The following is a 16,186-nucleotide window of genomic DNA, read 5'->3' as shown; positions in this document are numbered from 1 at the left end:
TCATTATCGTGTGTCAGATATCCTGCACCCCCTAATATGCGATCCGTTAACACTAGTTGCATTTCCTACTCCCCCCATTATATCACCAATCCCTATAAAACTACATCCCAAATATATTCCTAATCCAAACATAGAAATAGCAAATATGCTAGCTTCCCTATGCATTACACATATATAAGTTGGGGGAAACACAGTTACAGGAGGATCTTGCTGAAGATGAAAAATAAAGTGAGAAAAGAGTGGTGGAGAGGGTGGAAGAGAGAGAGAGAAAGAGAGCGAGAAGACGCTCTCAGTGCAAATGATACCTAGCAGCCTTTTTATTTGGAGGTATGCTTGTTGTCATATATATTTTTTCCTTCTTTTTTTTCTTTTTTTGCAAGTATTTTAAAATTACTTCGGGAGACGCCAGCTGTCAATCTGCAGTTGACCATTATTTTATAGTATTTTTGCCTAGGGACGAGGTCTTAGTTGACAGGCACTTAGCGCACACTATTTAGTACTTTCTTCAGTTTGGGCGGGGGGTGCGGCCTATGGTGCTTTGCAAATGTCAGATAAATGCACCCAATACCGTAATTCTCGATCTTTTACTGCAAGCGGGGTAGCATACACCACCTCAAAAGGGCCATTATATCTGGGCTTGTACCACCGGCTTACAACTTTTTAAATAAAAATGTGGTTGCCAGCTGAAGAGGAAGCATTGTGGGTTGGGAATCAGATGCAGCGCTGGTTGTTTCCTCAGTCCTCTGCCGTGCGATTCGTTGAGAGATACATTTTATGGCTTTGGTTAAGGCACACAAATAATATGAAATTCATCTCCTAGAACAGAGGCAGCCCTGTGAGCATCAGATGCTCTTCTGATTGGAGATGGAGGCATGTGCAAGCTGCGCCCATTACCATCTTGTGGGATGTTAATTGGTGATCCTTACAGGGCCGCGTGCGCAAGCTGAACAAAGAGAAAGGCAAGTAGTGCACCCAATTCTTTTGTTAGGGTGGTTCAAAGTTTGGAAAGTTTACTCTTGAGAAGACCATTGATCCACTCCACCACTTCTTTGGCCTGGTGGTGGTAAATTGTAATCACAAAAAAGTATCCTGGCTGGAAAAAAATGTATAGTGGAAATTAATTCCTATAATTTACCACAGCTAAAGTGGTACAAGCTCTGAGTTCAATTTTTTAACTCGTCCTGGTATTCTACCTATACTCCTGGATTCCATCTTCTGAATTCGAAGAACCAAACATATGTATGTCAGTCACATTTTCTTCCTTGTAGCTAACAAGGTATTTATTATAGATCAACACAAAACATTAATTAAAACGTGTTCACAAATATACAACACAAAAACATAACAATTCTACATCCAATAGAAAGAACATATTAAAAATAGATTGAAAAGGAAGCAGAGGTTACCTGCAGGGGTTGACCCTTTATCAATCATATTGCTTAAGATAACCTACAAATTATACATGCCTCTCTAACTAACTACATATAACAACAATCATCAGCAAATCAACCTCATGCAATGACGTGTAGGTTCAGGGGTCTATGTATTATATAATGCACAGTTTCCATCATTCAGATTGTGCTGCCTCTTCTCCAGCGTTTACAATTCTAACACAGGGGGCTGTACATTTTGGCGATATGTAGATGTAATGTCGCCTTCCTCAGGACCAAAAAAGAACCACATTTGTTGAAGCGACCCCTGAGCAATCATAACAAAAAAACATAAACTAAGTCCATTAAGAGGTGATGGAGATTAAAGTAAAACATAAAGAGACTTTAAATAAAATGGACAAAGGGATAGATTAACCCAATCACCAATGAGACTTAAAATGTAAAAACCTGAAACACTCCAAAAGCAAACCAATACAGTGCAGTTGGCATATTGAAACCAACGTGGAGGCCAAAATGCACCCTATCCCAGGTGGTTGCCTTGACAAACAATCCCAAGCTACACTTACCCTAACATTGAGCACTACAGCATACGTATCAATGTTTATTTCAACTCCAAGTGTGCCAAGTTAGCAAACACCCATTAAATAGCAAACAATAACATCTGTCATGCTCACCATACTAGTTTCTGCAACAGGAGCAATGCTTTGCTAAAAAACATTCATAGCTCCATTGCGCTCTCTCTCTGCTGCCGACTTGGGCATGAAGGTGTGTCTCTTCAACTGCAGTAAAGCTAAATGGGAAAATGTCCCAAATTAGCGAAAATATATTAAAAGCCTCATATGTAGATGGGTGTGTCATGGTGCATATTCAAATGTGTTGAAGTTAATTATTCACTAAATTTCTTTGCTGGACGGCTGCCCTCTGATTTCTCCACGTCTACAAACCCTGAAATCGTCTCATTCTCAAGTTCCGTAGGATGTAAAAATGGGGAACTGGGTACACAGGCACCATCTTGTGACTCCAAGAGGCGGCCAGCTCGAACCGCCATATTGGAGTGGGCTAAATTATGCACTTTGTCTGAGCTCTGTGTACATTAGCGAGGTGTGGAAAAGCTATTGCTTAAGATGCCATTAGTGGAATGCTATCCTACACCGAACTGTATGCCGTTAGCTGGAATATATTTTACCCCAGGATGATTAATGCTGTAAATCAGTCAATGCTATTTCCGCAGGTCATTGTGCATGCCAAAAAATACTTTGTGAGTCAACTGAAAGTACGCTATCTCGGCATAAACCAAGGTACACATTTAGCAATACATCAACTAGAAGGATCCCTAAAAAACATACCTATCTGGTACGTCACATGTACATCAGGAACAGGAGCAATTGATTTCCCAAAATGAAATTATACACAATATAGATCGCTGCCAAAAACTTGAACGTTAGGCAGTTGGAATCCACCTATAGGGATTGCTGCAGTCATCTTATGCTCTTCCCTATTGTTGGAGTGACTTACTGTAGAGACATAATTCTAGTTGAAACATACCTAATCGTCCCGATATCAGATGGTAAAAATGTCATGACAGTCTATGTCATATTGGCATCTCCTCATTTAGACCTCTTTCCAACGTGTTCAAGTGGAAATATCCACCACAGAGGGTGCTAGAGGGCCGACCAAGATGGCTGCTCGCCTGTAAGCTCTCGGCTACCTCCCGCATGAATCCTGTTTAATCGTGGCAATCCTGAGGCGAAACCACTAAATCCGCAAGAAATACACTATCCTAGCGCAGCACCTCATCTCTGCCGAAAATCCGGAGAGAATCGGTCTCGTCTTCCGCGAGAAATCCACTGCGTGGTGCGGCCCACACAACCACGAACGGCGTGGGCCCGAGGAACACCAGCCCGCCTGGCCAAAATCCTCCCTAGACGGACAGGAGCCGCCCGCGGGACCTGCCGGGGCCAACGCCAGTGGAGAGCGGCACGGCAAGAATCGCTCGGGACGGGGGTGCCGCCTCGCCGGCCCTGGGTAGCAGCTTCACGGCTCACAGCCAGCAGTAGGACGGTGTCGGAGAGAACACCCGCAGGTGAGAGGTGGGAGGCGCGCAGAGGCTCACAGAAGCACACAAAACAAGCAGGACGGTGAGTCTACGCTACGCCAACATGATAGGGTCGGTCTGTGGCGCCTCCGCCATCTTGGCCCATAACGACTTTCTGCACGGCTGGGTATCGGCCCCTCGCGCGGCACAAAGTGGCTAAATTTGAACCCGCACTGCGGTCCTCCATCCGTGCAAACCTTGACCGCGCCTTTTCTAAACTGGAAAATCAGACGCTCCGACACTGCCACCAAGATCAAGATGGGGAAGCCTGACAAGTCCCAGAAAAGACTCAATTTTGATGCAGGCCCAACACCTAAAACGCCCAGGCCGGAACACCGCCCAGAATCCTGAATAATCAATCAGAGGTAGAGCTACCGCAACAAACGGACATTAGGGAAATCCTGATGGAACTAAAAGCTGGGATAGGTGGCCTGGACAGCAAGATAGACTGGCTCTCGTCCAAGGTGGACCTGTTGCAGCACCGTCTCGACAAACACAGTGACAGGCTCGACTTCATCCAACAGAGAGTGTCAGATCTGGGCGACGGCACATCAGCACTCACCTCCCGAGTCTCCACGCTTGAGGGCCAAATGAAAACCATACTCGCCAAGAATGAGGACTTGGAAGGCCGCTCCAGACGAAATAACATTAGGATAGTCGGAGTCAGAGAACGACAACTACCAGTCAGAATGGAGGAGCACATCGAAAAACTATGCACAGAGCTATTCGGTCCCGCAGTTCTGTCGCAAATATTCATAGTGGAATTAGCCCACAGAATCCCTGCAACAAGACCTGCTCCGGGAGCTCCTGCCCGCCCGATCATCGCCAAGCTCTTAAGCTACAAGGACAGGGACGCGATCCTTAGAATGGCAAGAGAAAAGGGCAAACTACATTTCGATGGGGACGACATCCAGTTTTACCCGGACATTTTGCCATCAGTCCAAGCCTAAAGGAGATCGTTCACCCATGTTAAACACAGACTGCGTGCCAACCAAATCACGTACTCTATGCTCTTCCCAGCAAGGCTTCGCATTCAACTGGAGGGAAATACCCACCTCTTCAACTCCCCAGATGAAGCCACACTGTTCCTCGACCGGCAGGGATATAAATCCGCAAAGCAAATGTCCGGAGCCACAAACAGTGAAAGAGCAGGGAGAGTCCCGCTGTGATGAACACCCGCGACACTGATCCAAAGCAGGAAGGTAACAGGCAATCAGTACAATATTCACAAACGGGAGGTTGGGGACTAAGCCTCGGAAGGCCATCTGCGCCCAATGCACAGCACGCCTTTTGTTCTAGTTGGGGGGGTTCCAAACGGACGAGTTGGGGGTTGTCCGTGTAAGGAAAATTGTTTTGTTGTTGTTGTTCGAAACGCGTGCCATGCATCATGGCCTAACCGCGGGCCTCATCCCGAGCCCCGCCTCCGCCCTTCGCACGCCCTCCCGCCTGATGCAGCTCCCATGCAATCCAGCCGACCCAAGTGTCGGGACACCACCGTGGGGTGGCCCTCCGCTTGTTCCACAAACGGGCGCCATATAAAACATCACCGTTACAATTCAAAGTAGCAACCTGGAACATTAGAGGGAGCAACATCCCGGCTAAGACACGTAAGATCCTGCAATTGCTCAGACGTCACAAGTTTGAGGCGGCAATGATGCAAGAAACCCACCTTTTACCGCAAAACGAACACCTGTGGGCCTGCGGCTGGGGATGCCACCGATACTTCTCTTCATATTCATCCTACGCTTGATCAAAACGGAAAGAGATAACGATGGAAGGGCTCTTCTAGTTCGGGGCATGGTGGAGGGAAAGGAAGTGGTTTTTGTCAACTCCTACGCCCCCAACACAGATGGTGCAAACAACTTTGACTGGGTGCTGTCCCGCCTTACACAAGTGCGAAACGCTACCATAATCTGGGGAGGCGACCTGAATACTCATCTCGACCCACAGAAAGATAAATCACAGCTAACAACCATGCACCCGTCCAAGGCCAGCCTACAAGTGCAGGAGATCTGCAAAGCATTTGACCTATCGGACATATGGAGGATCCAGAATTGGGAAGTCAGAGACCACACATACCACTCAAGTGTACATAATACGAACTCCCGCATCGATTATCTGCTAGTCTCCGCACACAGCAACTGGCAATGGGGCAGTTGCCAAATACTCCCCAAAACCTTCTCAGACCACGCCATTGGTAATACTCGAATGCCGCTTGCCGACTACCAGGCCACGGCCCACCCAATGGCGTTTCACACCCAGATCTCTCGCAGATCAAATATTCGATACTGAGCTAAGTGAGGAAATCAACACCTTTCTAGACATTAACCATGGCATCATCAACTCCGCCGGAGTACTGTGGGAATCATTCAAATGCTATGTAAGAGGCGCCTGTCTAGCCAAAGAAAACTGAATCCTGAAACTTATCAGACGTGAGCTAGGGACCAGCGAAACACACCTGAAGGAACTGGAAAAGCAGCAAGCCGCTCACAACTCAGACCACATCCAGGCGATGTTGAAAGAAGAACTGCTCAACTTCAGAAATCTAGCTGAACGGGAGCTAACATTTCTGGGCCACAATCATAGAATTAGACAATACGGCGAAGCCCAGAAGCCTGGAGCCCTTCTTGCTCATTTTGTAGCTGCAGACAGGAGGCCAACAAGGGTGGACAGTATCCGGACACCGCAGGGAAATATGCTGCACTAAGAAGAAGACATAGTCGAAGTATTCAGGGCATTCTACGAAGATCTATACAGCGCCGGGTGCCCGGCGGATACCGAGGCGATCCAGAACTACCTCAACAACACAGAACTGTACTGGGTGGAGAGGGAACTCTGTGAGCCGCTGAACGATCCCATAACGCTAGAAGAGATCCAAGAAGCCATTAAAAGCCTACCGCCAGCCAAAGCCCCGGGGCTGATGGGCTAACTGGCGAGTTTTATAAACACTTCGCCCCTCTCATAGCCCCTCTTCTGCTAAATGTCTTCGAAGAAGCGATCGAATCTGGCATTCTCCCACAGACATTAAGAGAAGCCAATGTAATACTGCTACACAAAAAAGACAAGCCACCCGAAGATTGTAAGTCCTACCGCTCCATATCATTATTTAATCTCGACAACAAAATCCTGGCAAAGATCCTCGCTAACAGACTTCTCCCGCTAATGCCTGCACTGGTACTCGCTGACCAGGTAGGATTCGTACCTGGCCGAAACACTACATTCGGGATACGTAGAATGTTCGGGGTTTTGGCAGCACTCGACCCCGAACAGCAGGCGGTGGCGGTGCTGCTGGATGCCGAAAAGGCGTTCAACTCCGTTGAGTGGCCCTTTTTGTTCGCCGTGCTGCAGCAGCTCAGACTTGGGAAGCAGTTTATCAAGCTGGTCTCACTCCTCTATAATCAGCCCCTATCAGCAATCACTCTTGAGTCGACTCGCTCAGCATATATCAACCTCCAACGTGGGACCAGGCAGGGATGCCCACTATCCGCCATGATATTCGCCCTTGTGATGGAGCCCTCAGCCGCGGCCTCAGGGAACGCCAAATCCAGAGAGGGCTTAAAATAGGACCTCACCGTCTAATAATATCCCTCTATGCCGACGACATAGTCCTGTACATGCAAAACCCCAGCGAAAACCTTAACCCGATTATGCGAGAAATAATTAATTTTGGGCTGGTATCAGGGTTGAAAATCAATCTAAATCAATCGTTTTTCCCTTAAACACAAAGACCAAAATAGTTCAAGACGATTTCAACTTCCATTGGGAGAAAGCCCACGTCCGATACCTAGGAATTTGAATGTCCCTGAACCACCACGACATATTCAAAGACAATTACGAAAGCACACTGAAATCACTAAGAGATAAGGTGAACAGGTGGAAATCTCTACCACTCACCCTCTGGGGAAGAGCCTCACTGGTAAAAATGGTAATCCTCCCCAAACTCCTGTACCTATCCTCCAGCATCCCCATCCTGTTGTCTCGGCGCTTCCTGGGTAATCTGAGAGGCCTAGTTCTGGACCTCATTTGATCGGGCAAACCCGCAAGGGTGGCATACTCATCCCTCGTACTCCCCGTCACTAAGGGTGGCCTAGCTCTACCCGATTTAGAACGGTACTACTGGGCAGCACAAGCCCAGTTCCTCAGTCACTGGTATAAGCCCCAGTTCGTAAAACCACACGTACAGATCGAACGGGCACTAGCCTCACCCAACCTGCTAAGGGCCATGATTATCAGCAAACAGGCTGTGCCACACACAACGCTGAACATAGTGCAATCCACTTACACAATATGGCGGAAAATGGCCCAAAAGTACAAGATACAGCTTAGATACTCTCCTCTTCTACCCGCTAAATTCATCCCCGGGATCCCACTCACCGCTGAGAAAGTGTATCTGATCTGGGCGGACAAATGCAAAATAAATACACTTGGTGACCTCTACATACAAGACACCTTCATAACACCGCAGCAAGCGAAGGAGAAAGGTAGCACCTCCTCCCTCGATATCTTTTTGTACTTCAGAGTGCGGTACACCCTTCAGGCCCTCATCCCATCGTTCCCACAACCACCACCCACCTGGCAGCTGCTGCACAGAGTCATTCAGGCACAAGCGGAGGGCAACTTGGTCTCATCTAGCCACAAAGCCCTGCTCATGGACACTCTTCCCTCGAACCCCAAAACGAAAGCAAGATGGGAAACCAGGCTACAAACCCCGACCTAGATGAAGACTGGAACTATATCTTACAACAAACTCAAAAAGTGGCACTCAACTCCCGCTTCAAACAAATCCACTTTAACTTTCTTCACCAAACCTATTATACCCCCAAAAAGAGAAACAGACATCACCCCGGGTCAAACGCATCTTGCGACAGATGCGGGTCCTCTGATGCTGACTTTTTACACCTGGCGTGGAGTTGCCCAGCAGTGTCTAAATTCTGGTCAGATGTGCTCGATGAAACTGACGCAATAATTGGCGAGAGGGTGGGGCACTCCCTACTAGTGGCACTCCTTGGCCTAACAAGACCCCTGTCCTCGCACGTTAGAAAACTGGCAAGCATGCTATTGGTTCTGGCACGTAGAAGAGTGGCCATGGCGTGGGGACGTGGCACCCCCCCTACTCTAGCGAACTGGAGGAGAGACATTATATATTGCCAAGAAACAGAATCGGAATTCATAAAGACACTACCCCACCACGCGAGACCCCCAGATATTTGAGCCCGTACATCTTTTACCTCCTCTCCAGCACTGCACCAACCGAGACACCTGATCAGCTACCACAGACTTCACCTGAGTAAATCAAAAGCGATAGATGCTTGTTGTATGATGGGACTGCTGGGGTGTGGGGGGACGGGCGTGAGGGGGGCAATGGCAGTATGTTAGTAGCCCACTGTTTAGGCTTGTTGGTACACATGTTTACTAAAATGCAAAAATAAAGTTACAAAAAAAAGTGGAAAATCCACCACGCCTCTATTCTAAGAAGGATTCTTGACGAGTTAGATTGTTTTTTTGCCACATCCAGGACCCACCATCGCAATTAAGTCGATGTGCAACTCGCGCAATGGCTCAGTAGGGCAGGGCAGTGTACCTCAGATAGTTCGTAAAGTGAGACCAGTACCATAAGTCTGACATGCGGTTCAGTTGATGACAATTTTAATAATTGCCTCCTGTAGATTGGGGACAAACCAGTCTTCCTGTATGTTTGCATCGATGTGTTATTTGGTGATGCAGTTGGTCAAATGTGACCAGCAGCAACTCGTACGGCATAACTGCTCTGCCCGATTATTCCTGTCACCACAATAAATCTGTTGGGGATTGCTTAAATCCACTTTTTAACCACATTTCTTTCTATTCCTGTGTTGCTCATCCCTGCAATTCTATTAGTTGAGTGATCAGTAGGGAATTGTAAGAGTCTGGTAATTGCTCCCTGCTCTGTGCTACCACGGGAGGCTCAGAGGTACTCGGCACCGGTGAATACGCTGCTTCCTTGGCCGTTGCGTCTATGTCAGTGTTGCCGAGTGATACCTCATCTGCATTCTTAGTATGGGCAGTGCATTTTACCACCACTCTCGAGGATGGCTGGCATAGAGCATCAATTAGTTTGTCCAACTGTTCCACATGTTGTACCAGGGACCTGTCCACTCTTCTAAACCCTCTCCTCTTCCACCGTGCCAGGCCTGCGTGCACTGTGGTGGTGACGTAAGCCGAATCAGAATAGATGGTGCCACAGCACCATTGGGACGCTAAAAGCAATTCAATGAGCGCTATGTGTTCTGCTGCTTAGGCTGAGTAGTGCATAGGTAATCTCTTCTGCACAATACCTCATATATCCCATCCACCAGGCATACTACTGCCGCCCCAGTATGGCTCACACCTGAAGATTGGTCGATAGTTGCTGACCCTTCAATGAAAAACCCCTCCCCCTTCAAGAGGGCTATCCTTTGTTTTTGGGATATCATCTTCCTCCCCCTCAAATCGTGCTACCAGATCTTCCTCAGTGGTTTGTTCTGTTAAAAAGGTGGCAGGATTTACAGGTTTATACCTCACAATATGAATGTTGGAGCTAGACAGGATGATTTCATACACAGATGCACGCTGCATGGTCAGAGTTGATTTGGAGCGCTTCAATAATGCGAACGCTGCATGCTCCACGTACAGTGTTACAGAGCACCCCATAACGATTGCAAAGCTCTTTTCTATTTCAATTGCAAATGCAACTGCAGCAAGTGCTTATTCGCATGGAAATTGGCCCTGCATCACAGAATTTAGCAGTCTACTGTAATAGGCCGATGGCTTGTGGCCCATCGTATTTTTTGTGTCAGTACTGCAGTCATCAATTGGCCATTTGAATGTGAAAAGGGATAGCACTCTTGCATATAATCTGGAGTGTCCAGAACGGGCTGTAGAGATCAATTCTTTCAGAGTGTTAATATTGGTAAGCATGTCCTCCATCCATACAGTTTTGTTGTCATTCTTTTCAGCATCTTTGCAGCGTACACCAGGCCCCTACTACAGGGCCTCATAGTCTAGGATCCATGCCCTCCAGTAATTACATAACCTCATGTACAGATATCAACGGACCCAAATCGAGCACTTCTTGGAGACAGTATTGCAACTTCGCCTTGTTCCCCTTGTATGCCCGTAGCTGCAGGAGGATGATGAAGTCCTTCCTGCACTGCTGTACACTATCACTACACACCAGTAAATCATCAACATACTGAATGATGATACTGGGCACTTTAATGTTCCCTAAATCAGCATGTAGAATCCTATTGAAGATACTGCGGGACTCACAGTACCCTTCAGGCAATCTTTTGTGCTGGAAATGCATTCTCCCATGTGTAAACGTAGTGAGTTCTGCGAGTCGAGTTGCAGGGGTATGGAGAAGAAGGCGTGTTTAAGACCTACCACAGTGAAGTGGGTCACTAGTTTATAGATGCTCATAGTATTGTGGCAGGGTTTGGAACTACCGGATATTTTGCCTGGACAATATCGTTCAGAGGACAAAGGTCCTGGATCATCCTCCAACTCCTCCTTTTGCCTTTGCCATTGGATAGATTTCATTGTTCCATGGGGAGGTGGAGGGCACTATTATCCCTTGATTCAGGAGTGCCCCAATGGTATCCTGTATGCCCTCCTCTGCTTCTTTAGACAGTGGGTACTGTTTACCTCGGGAAGCACTGTGCTGGGCTTCAGAGTTATTCTAACCTGCTTCACCCCCTGCAAAAGCCCTACATCGTGGGCTCTGGTTGTCTATAGCCTCTCTGGTTCTTGCTCTAAGTCACTTTCAGTAAATGGGGAGGGGGTAGGGTTAACAAGGGCCATCAAGGAACATTGTACCATTCCAGTATTGTACCAAAATGTCTCGAGGGATACAAATTGCTGATACAATTTCTCCATTGTCATTACTATCCTCAAACAACTCTGCATACGTTAATTCCTTGAGGGGCACGGTTGTGTCAATACATAACACTGTCCGATATTCACACCCATGTGTATCTGCCCCAACCACAACAATACTTTTGGCTGACACAACAAGGCCCTGCAGATCTAGGGACAATATTGTGCCTGCCACAAGCTCTGGGGGTCACCACGGATCAGAAAATGAATCTAATGGTACCCACCAACACGCCTTGCCAATCTGGGGCACTGCATCAAGGAACACCGTTATTCCATAGACTGGGTCTACGGGGATGCTTCGGACCACCACCTCTCCTCTTTGAGCCTGAATGATAACCATCGACGTTAGAGTGCACATGCCTAGGGTGGCTCATACCACCACGTGGTCTGTGAAGGAAATGGTCATGTTCAGCTTGCTAAACAAATTCCGTCCTAACAGATTTATGTGGGAGGCCTCTGAGTATAGTAAGGGTGCATGCACCGCTTTCCCTCCTATTTTGACAGCTACCTCTTCTGTGTAGGGAACTGTCGCAACAGTCCCAGAGAATCCTTGCATGTCGAGAGTTTCACCTGATAGCGGGAAGTTTCCTTTACTGATGCATGATTTAGTGACACCTGTGTTGACCATAAAGATGAATTGCTTATTACCTATCACTGCACCCACCAAGGGTTACTTGTCAGGGTGAGTGGTCATGGACAGGACTGGGCATGCAAGAGCTCTCTGTGGGCTGTTCTAATCGGGATGCATATTAGTACCTGGGAATGTGAAGGGGTTTCCTCCCATGACAATGACCCCTAAGTAAGGTGCTGCCTATCCATTTGGTACTGCATTGGGTGTGGGCATTTGGCCTACATACAAGGTGTTCTGCTGGTCTATTTGCGGTTGCACATTAGGCGGTGCTTGGGCCTGCATGTGTGGGGTGTCTGGGGGCAACTGGGTGTAGGCCTGATTTATTTTGTAAGGTATACAGGTGGAGCTGGGTGGGTGTGGTAGTGCGGGGGCAGTTTGATTGCATGCGTTATATCCCTCCCCCTGCCTGCTTCTGCATTCTCTTGCAAAATGTCCCCATTTCCCGTAGCTTCAGCACTGGAAGGGTCCCATACCACCTCTGGGTCCATTTCCACCGGATCCCCCTCGCCTCACTCTATTCCCTTGGGACCCTCCTCTCCCCCGCTGCTGACCTCCTTGGTGCCACTCAGGATACTGATGCAGGGGTCTGCCACCCCAATGCCCCCGTTCTCCACCTGGCCAAAACGCTGCTATCCTTTAGTCTGTGTTAGCTGCAGCCTGCTCTGCTGAATTTGTCTGTCATCGCCGCCCCTTCCACTGCTATTTTAGCTAACTTCTTCTGTGCTAGTTTTGCTTCCTCCCCTTGCAACTGCAGAGCCGTGTCCTTTTCTCATTCTTTAATCCTCTTGTATTATTGTAGTCTGAATCTCGTCCCACCCCTTCGTCTGTCATGATGCCTACCTCCAAGGAGCCAGGTCCGACCCAGCAACCCCTGAGGCAGGCAGGCATTTCCCCCAGGGGAGTGCCAGCGGGCCCAAGCTGGGGCCCTTTGGACACAGTCCTGGCGCCTTAGGCGCCAGGCTCATGTTGGGCCCCTGTCCTGGCGCCTTAGGCGCCAGGCTCATAAAGCTAGACATGTGTTCAAGTGTTTTAATGTGCACTTACCTGATGCAGACCATGCTGCCACATCCAGGCCCTCTTGAGGCCTGAATGGAACTACTTTACCTGTGGGATTACTTTCCACCTGGGTGTGGTCGGGGAAGGATACATACCTGATCGGAGGAAGGATACACTTTTGGAACTTCTTCCAAAGCTATTTAAACCACACCCGATCAGCAACTCACGCTTCGCGTTGTTCTGCTCCTCGCAGCTGGACGCTCACCGTGTCAGCTCCTGCATCTGGACTTCACGCCTGTCAGCATGCTGGGTCACCTGCAAAGGGAGACAAGAGACCTTACCAGCTAAATCTGCACCACGGAGACATCACCGACGATCCTGAAAGGGAAAACATTATTTTTGAAAGCATTTCGTTACGATCGCTGCAGCGCTGCATTTCACTCACCTTTCCTGGGTTCCTCCATCTTCAGCAGCGATCACCCGGATACACAGCCACTTCCCAGAGCCTAGAGAAAAAGACAAGAATAAGAGGTGAGAGAAGGAAGGGAATAAGACTTACCTGTTGGGTCATTCCCATTTCATTTCGGGTCTTGCCGCTTCCAAGCATTTTCCGGACCCCGGCCCCTATGGGGAAAAAAGACATAAGCATTAGCGCTTGCTGCAAAAAGACAATGAACATTATTATTAAGCTTGGACTTTTGAACTTGCAACTGAACTTTTACAGAGCCTTACCTGAATAGTCAAGCTTACCTGAACTCCCATCAATCCTCAATCCAGTGAAGTAACTGGGTTTCAACGCGCCGCTGCATCAGAAGCAGGATGGAGAGCTCATCCTTCCTGACCCTAAGGTGAGACTTCACGGGGAATCGTGGAAGGGTATCGTGGAGGGTTGGAAGAGAGTGGGAGGCTTGAGCATAACTCAGTCAGTAGGTAATACTCCCTTTTCACGCACAGGGGAATATTCCTGCAAGCCGGAGAAGCCGGAGTAGAGGGCCCTTCCTGTCCATCCTCAGAGTCCTGCGCTTCACCATTGAAGAAGCATCAGCACTCGAAGCCAGACCTGCGCCTCCGTGGGAATCAGGTGAGCGTTACAGAACGCAAAGACTACCCACAATTTCCCACCCGGGCGCTATAGAGACTTCCGAGACTGACCAGCTGGCCCAGCTTTTGGGGGAATTACGGGCGGAGGTGCACTCAGCCCGCCAGGAGACTAACGCTCTCAAAAGAGAACTGATCTTATCCAAGGAAAGAACAGATGACCTGGCCAAAAGGTTATTACAGGCCCAGGCAGGGCACACTCGTTTACCTAATTCCGGGGACATTTCCACATCAATGGGTTTGAGTAACCCGGTACAAATTAATCTACCTGGACACATGCCTTTGGCCCCGCCTTTACGTTTTGCGGGGGATCCCAAGAAATATGCCGTCTTTATGAACCAATGTTGTTTACACTTTCTATGCAGGCCCGGAGCCTTCCCTAACGACCAGACCAAGGTAGCCTTTATACTATCTTACCTCAGTGGCAGTGCTGCCGATTGGTCTATTCCATTGGTAAATCAGGATGGTCCAATTCTCCAGAATTTTCAGGGCTTCCAGGCCAGCATGGAAAGATTGTTCGCTCGACACTCTCAAGGACAGGCCCTTGATAACGAACTGCTATCCTTACGACAAGGTAATCAGGATCTTCTGTCCTACATAGCCACCTTTAACAGACTGGTTATGGAAACTGGATGGCCAGAAAGCAAAAGGATCACATTGTTTCATCGAGGCCTGCGCGGAGAGCTTAAGGATGTTCTAGCTCAGATAGTAAACCCACCCCAGGTCTGCACAGACTACATTGACTTGGTGGTTCAACTTGATCACAGACTTCAAAATAGAAAAGCAGATCGGTTCAAGTATGAAAACCGAGCACCGATCAAAACCCACGCTAACTCCAAGAGTACCGACGTATCTGAACCTATGCAAATTGGTGGTGTTAAAGGACCATTAACGCAGAAAGAACGAGAGAGAAGGCGGCAAATGCAACTCTGCCTGTATTGCGGGACTTCCGGTCACTTTCTTCGAAATTGTCCAGTTAAACCACTTAAGAAGGTGGTTGGAGCTACTGATAACGAATTAGTGACACCTGATTCGGGAAACGACCTAGCCCGGCAAGCGTAGGGGTCCGCTTGCTGAGCTTGAAAACTAACTCTTTGACCTCGCATTTTGTCATGCCAATGGTGCTCGTGGACCCAAAACAGCCTCAGCAGTTGCATGCTATAAAAGCATACATCGACAGTGGAGCTATTGGAAATTACATAGACCGTGAATTGGCTTCCAGGATTAAGCTTCCTCTCCGCCCGAAAGTAACCCAAGATGTCATTACTACAGTAGATGGAACAGAAATAGCCTCAGGGCCTGTAACGAATTCCACTGTTGAAGTGACACTGGTGGGTCAGGATGGACATCGGGAAGCAATCGTGTTTGATGTGATCAAGGCCCCACAATTTCAAGTAATTCTTGGAATTCCTTGGTTAGAAACACATAATCCCAGAATTGACTGGCGAGCAAAGAAGATAAGTTTTCCTGATTGTGAACCAACTTGTTATCCAAGAAATCCAGCTATGGGTCTAGCCTCAGCAACTTCCACCCCTGTACAGCTACCATCAGAATACCAAGAATTCCAAGACGTTTTTCAGAAAGAACGGGCTAACACGTTACCTCCCCATCGGTCTTATGATTGCCAAATCGATCTGGTACCCAATGCTCAACTACCTTGTAGTAGGATTTATGCTCTTACGGAACCGGAGAACCTGCATTTGCGTCAGTATTTAGATCAGTACCTAGCCAATGGTTTTATTCGCCCGTCCAAGTCTCCTGTCTCTTCAACTCTGTTCTTCGTGCCGGAAAAAGAAGGAGACCTTAGAACGTGTATAGACTATCGCGCCCTAAATCAAATAACGATTAAGAATCGTTATCCTCTGCCCTTGATCCCTGAGCTTATCGACCAGGTGAAAGACGCTTGTGTGTACACCAAGTTAGATCTCCGAGGAGATTATCACCTGGTGCGCATAAAAGAAGGCGACGAATGGAAGACTGCATTCCGCACCAAGTTTGTGCTCTTCGAATATCAGGTGATGCCCTTCGGTTTGTGCAATGCACCTGCCGCCTTTCAGTACTTTATGAATGATGTTCTTCGGG

Source organism: Ambystoma mexicanum, chromosome 5q, assembly GCF_040938575.1.
Source record: "Ambystoma mexicanum isolate Mex_15411 chromosome 5q, UKY_AmexF1_1, whole genome shotgun sequence".
Classification (NCBI taxonomy): domain Eukaryota; kingdom Metazoa; phylum Chordata; class Amphibia; order Caudata; family Ambystomatidae; genus Ambystoma; species Ambystoma mexicanum.
This window is presented reverse-complemented; position numbering follows the sequence as displayed.